The 5,157-nt window shown below is 45.2% G+C and overlaps 1 non-coding gene and 1 pseudogene across 1 annotated transcript; one reads left to right on the top strand and one right to left on the bottom strand.

Annotated features, from left to right (window-relative positions):
• Positions 1 to 3,280: 3,280 nt before the first annotated feature.
• Positions 3,281 to 3,444, top strand: LOC112550037. Its single transcript, XR_003093703.1, has one exon. It is a non-coding gene; the product is annotated as a U1 spliceosomal RNA (small nuclear RNA).
• Positions 3,445 to 4,338: 894 nt separating this feature from the next.
• Positions 4,339 to 4,493, bottom strand: LOC112550038 (annotated as a pseudogene).
• Between the last annotated feature and the right edge of the window lie 664 nt (positions 4,494 to 5,157).

Genomic DNA, 5,157 nt, shown 5'->3' with positions numbered 1-5,157 from the left:
AGGCACCATTAAAATAGGGTTTCATGGTCCTGGCTGAGTTCTGGCTATGGCAGGCACCCCTGTGAGCTGAGTGGGGGATGCACCCATGTGAGCTGAGTGGGGCATTCCTGACTAAAGCCTCAAGCCTGTGGGCACAGTGCTTGTGCAGTTTAGGACCAAATCTCAAGTCCTCCTGAGCACTGCAGTGCTCCTGAACAAGAGCGGGGCTGTTAGACCAGGCGCAGGGCAGAATGCAGGCTTCGTGGTCCCAGAGATGTAGCACAGATCTGGACTATGCTAATCCTCTTTTCTTAACACCAATTCCTGCAGAACCACATATGAGAGAGATTCAGTGGCACAGTCTGGGTGTTTAAGGATTCCCTGCAAGATCCATCCAGATTTCTCAGTCAACTTGTTGTAATTTATCCTACAAATCAAACAGAACACCATTAGGAAGGGAGAAAAAAAAAGGCTGCGGGTTAAGGACGGGGGAGGCAAGTCTGTTTCCCAGGTTTGCACAAATCAGCTTTGGAGTAAGAATGTGGTGGCCGCACCTAAGTTTTTAGGTATTGTAACAAATGACATGACAGTAGTGTCTGTGCTGGATTACTATCTCCCTTCTGAACCTTTTGGAGCTATGTTTTACCCCACAACACTTTGCTGGCATATCTGTATCAAGTGTTGGGGCAGGAGAAGATGTGCCTCCTAGGCTAGCTGCTATATCAGCAATGCACTGGTGTTATATTTCCCCCCACCCCCAAACTCACTCCTGCCAGCTGTCCGGCCGAGTGCCATTTTCAGGGGTGCAATAAAGGAATACGAGCAAGTGGATTTCAACAGGAAAAAAACTTTACTAGAATAAAAAGACTAAATAAAAGAATAATAATTAAAAACATTAAAAATATTAGAAATAACCTTTCATTCCAAATAAGAGGACAGAAAGAATCATCTGAAAATATGTGTATTAAATTATGACAGTAATGAAAGTACTGAAATTACCTTTAAGTAAAATATGTCAATTCATGAAACTGAACAACTGTCACTGATCTGCATGTATCACCTCTGTGCCAGCTATAGGTGACCCCTGCTGCACTTTAGCCCTAAAAGGTCACCAGGGTAGAATTGTTATGCAGCACCCCCTATCTTTAACTTTGAATAGTGCACGGATCAATTTGGAGATTTTTTGACCTGTCACCTATAACAGAGTGATGGCATAAATTGACACCCATTGTGTCACTTGAAGGGAGACACTGAGACACTGTGGAAAAACCCCTATCACATGTACAAGTGCCCTGGAGACAGCGACGATGACAGCAGCAGTGTCAGCAGCAACCGAAGCAGCAGCGACAATAGCAGCAACAATGACAGTGAATGAGCTGAGAATGTAAACCCCCAAATCAGGGTAGGTTTAAGAGACTGCGATTGGGTTAGGGAAAGGACTGCGGACGGGTCTGCGGTCTGTGGGTGCATTTATTGTAATGGGCGCACGGGCTTTAAATGTGGTTTAAGGTGTGAGAAGAAAAGCCTTTGCTTGATGTTGTATATATAACTTTTTTTTTTTCAAAAGAAAAAAAAACCCAAAAAAACAAGCCCCCTAGGGCAGAGGCCAGCTAAAACACCCTTTGTTGTGTCTCTACTCGGGATATCTGAGATCACGGCTATGTTGGTATAGCCCTGTAATCACAGCCCTCCAGACTAAAGATCTGGAGACTGCTGTGAAACAGAGATGCAGACCATGATCACAGCAGAGAACAAGGCAATGCAGCACCACAGTGGACCCTTTTGGAATCAAAATGGGGAGACATACAGGCTGGGTGGCAGCTATGCTGGGCAGATTAGGTTGCATTTAACGACTGAGATGCCAAAAAGCTGTAAGAGCCTCTAAGAAGCAGAGCTGACCCCTAGTAAACTACCATACACTTTCCCAAGATTGCTTTATACCTTCCATTACTTTTTGAAACAGTGCCCAGGTACAGACATTACGCTTTTACTGGTATAAGAGATCAAAAACCAGTTAATACCGATAACTGAACAGAAGTTTGGCATATATAGACTGGTTTAAAAATGGTAGAACCCAGTTTAAGATTTGGTTTCCCTCACCAAAGGGTGAGTGTATGCTCTGTTCACTACTGATCTGTACTGTGCCACTTAGAGAAAACAGTGTAACTTTGATTGATTTTGCCTCAGGCTTTTTGAATGTCTGTACCTTACCAGGGTCCTTTAATTTCCTATGTTGGGAGGAGCATGCTCTATTCACCACTCTCTTAAATCCCGCCCCCACCTCTTTCCCATAATATCAAACATTACCAGAACTGACCCGACTTCTTTACAGCTCCTTAGTATGGAAGAAAAGTACTCCAAGCCTTCATCTCCCAGCTCCCATCCTTGGAGGTCAATCTTATCTAGAGTGGACTGATTCATACTATATTAGAGGGCTCCAGCATGTGCAGTCCTGAAGGGAACATCACCCAGAGCGATGGTCTGAGGACAGTGAGACACATCTTCTGCCAGAGTAGTATCGTGCAGCTGAAAAAGGCAATGGAGAACTTTTAGCACATCTGTTGGACTCAGCCCTGCGGCGATCCAGTGGTTAAACCACTCCAGAAGAGCATTTTGTGTTGAATCAAGGAGGCCAAAGACAGGATGCAGGAGGCTTTCAATATCTCTGTGGGTGCATCTGCACATTCATTAATGTGTTGTAGTTACTGTGCATTAAGTTTAGCATTTGGATAGTATCCAAGCACTAAATCAATGCGCTGTATCGGCCCTACTGTGTATTCACGCAAATGAACACCTTTTTTAGTGATGTTAATGCACATTAGACTAAATATACTGCACATGAGCAGGGGTTTTGCCCGCTGCACGAATGCGCAGTGTAAAGTCTTGTGTGCAGTAAGCCCCTGGCACAGACTGCACTGACAGCAAGCACTGAAGCTCCTGGATGGGGGCCAGGGACTGCCCCATGAGGGCCATCCTGGGCAACAACCTTGTCCTGACCAGGGCCTCACAGGACCTGGCAGATGGAGGTGGGGAGCGGCCTCATGGGCGGGGTGTGGGTGGCCGTATGCAGATTGCACAGAGGGGCAGTGCAGGGCAGGCTGGGAGTGGGGTGCTAAGTGTAGTTTTGTGGGGCAGAGCATGGGGCAGCTCCTGGGGGTGGGCAGCAGCAGCTGCGGTGTGGTGAGAGCCAGGGGAGCAGGGGTGGTGGAAGTGGTGGTCCAGAGCCCTTGCCCTTGCCCTCGCCCTCACCTGTGCGCTGCATGGAGTGGGGGGGCCCCATTGGGCTGGGGATATTACAGGTATACTTACCTGGCAGGGAAGGTACCATGATCTAGTAGGTGGTTCTTCCAGGATGAGGCTGGTCCCTTGCACTCTGGGCTTGCTGACCCCTGTGATTTTCCCACATGAGGAAAACTCAACTGCAGAATTTGTGGTAGTGGGGGACTGCGTGCGCGCTTTCCCCTGGCTTTCTTGTGCAAAAACAGACTACAAATCTTTTTTTTTTTCCTATTTCTTTTATGTCCTATGATGATTTAAAAAAAAAAAAAAATCTACCTTATGATTCTTTTCATCAGGATTCAGGCGGGGGTTGGTTTCAATTGATTCTTTTTTTTTATTGTATACAGGCAGTCTTCAACTTAGAACATTTTGAGTTACAATGTTTCATACTTACAACATTTATAAATTGGCACCCTATTTCAAATTTATGACATCAGTTTCGACTTATAACGCTTGTTCCGATGTGACGCCACGCCAGCGAACAAGTTCATTGCGTCGCTCATCTCCCTGGAGAACATCTGTCCAAATTTCCTTGGACGCTTTCTTTAAAAAAGGAAACAAGACTCTAGAAAAACCTGCAGCCAGGACTCCTGAGAAGACTCCAACCAAGAACCTTTCAAAAAGTCCAACCGAGAGCCTTTCAAAAAGTCCAGCAAAGTCACCTCAAAGAAGTCCTTCCAAATCAATATGATTGCTATTTACAATATAAATACATTCATGTAGCTATATTACTCATCTCTAATTGATCGAGTACAAAATGCTGGGGTGTTTTTGGTGAAAATAGGGTATCGGGCCTTGGTTCAGGAACCAATCCCCCATTTATAACATTGTTTCTTATGAGAAAATTGGTTCCGAGTTACGTTTCGATGCAAGACGCAGTTTTCAGGAACCAATTGTGTCGTAAGGCCGAGGACTGGCTTACATAGATGTACATATGTACATACTTACATATTTTCCTTAACGCAATAAAAACCATGTAGGTTAAATTCCCAGAAGGACGAGCTTCTCCCATGAGCTGAGCTCTTCCCCATTTCTCTGGCCAGTCCTCCCGCTAGTCTGTCTTTGCATGAGGAGGTCATGGAAGAGTGCGCATGCAGTCCCCCACTGCCACAAATTCCACAATTGAGGTTCCCGCATGTTGGGAAATCACAGGGGGCAGCAGGCCGGGAGTGCAAGGGACCAGCCTCGCCCTGAGAGAACCACCTGCTTTTTTTCTTCTTTTCTGGAGCAAATATTTGTGTGTGTGTGTGTGTGTGGGTGTGGGTGTGGGTGTGCGTGTGTGTATCTATCTATCTAAATAAGACATACAACAAACTAGAACTCTTGGTTCCAAAATGATACCTTTTATTAAACCAACTGGGAAATCGCAAGATTTCTGCAAGCTTTCAGGATCAAAGTCCCTTCATCAGGCTCTGGGAAAAGTATAGATGATACAAGATGGTAAAAAGTCCCCATAGGTAGGAAATAAACTTAATTTTTGCACAGAGGGAGCTGAAAATGGAAGGCTGTCCCTCTGGGTCCATAAGAGTGTCTTTGTGAGCTGTGCTGAGTAGCTCTTTGATGTGTAGATCAGGTGGAATTCCTTCCCTGGAGATGTCAGATGGCAGGCAGGGAGGTAATGTTGTTGTTCTGCAATGAAATTTAAAATCCAAAACCGGCTAGAATTTGGCATCTTCCATATGGCAGGAGTGTACTCGGTAGCCGTGTTGGTTTGAGACAAGAAAACATATAAAAAAATAGAACTCTTGGTTCCAAAATTATACCTTTTATTTGACCAACTGGGTTGAATAAAAGGACAATTTTCTTGCAATTTCCTAGTTTATAGATTCATAGATGTTAGGGTCAGAAGGGACCTCAATAGATCATCGAGTCCGACCCCCTGCATAGGCAGGAAAGAGT

Source organism: Alligator sinensis, unplaced genomic scaffold, assembly GCF_000455745.1.
Source record: "Alligator sinensis unplaced genomic scaffold, ASM45574v1 scaffold1216_1, whole genome shotgun sequence".
Classification (NCBI taxonomy): Eukaryota; Metazoa; Chordata; order Crocodylia; family Alligatoridae; genus Alligator; species Alligator sinensis.
This window is presented reverse-complemented; position numbering and strand designations above follow the sequence as displayed.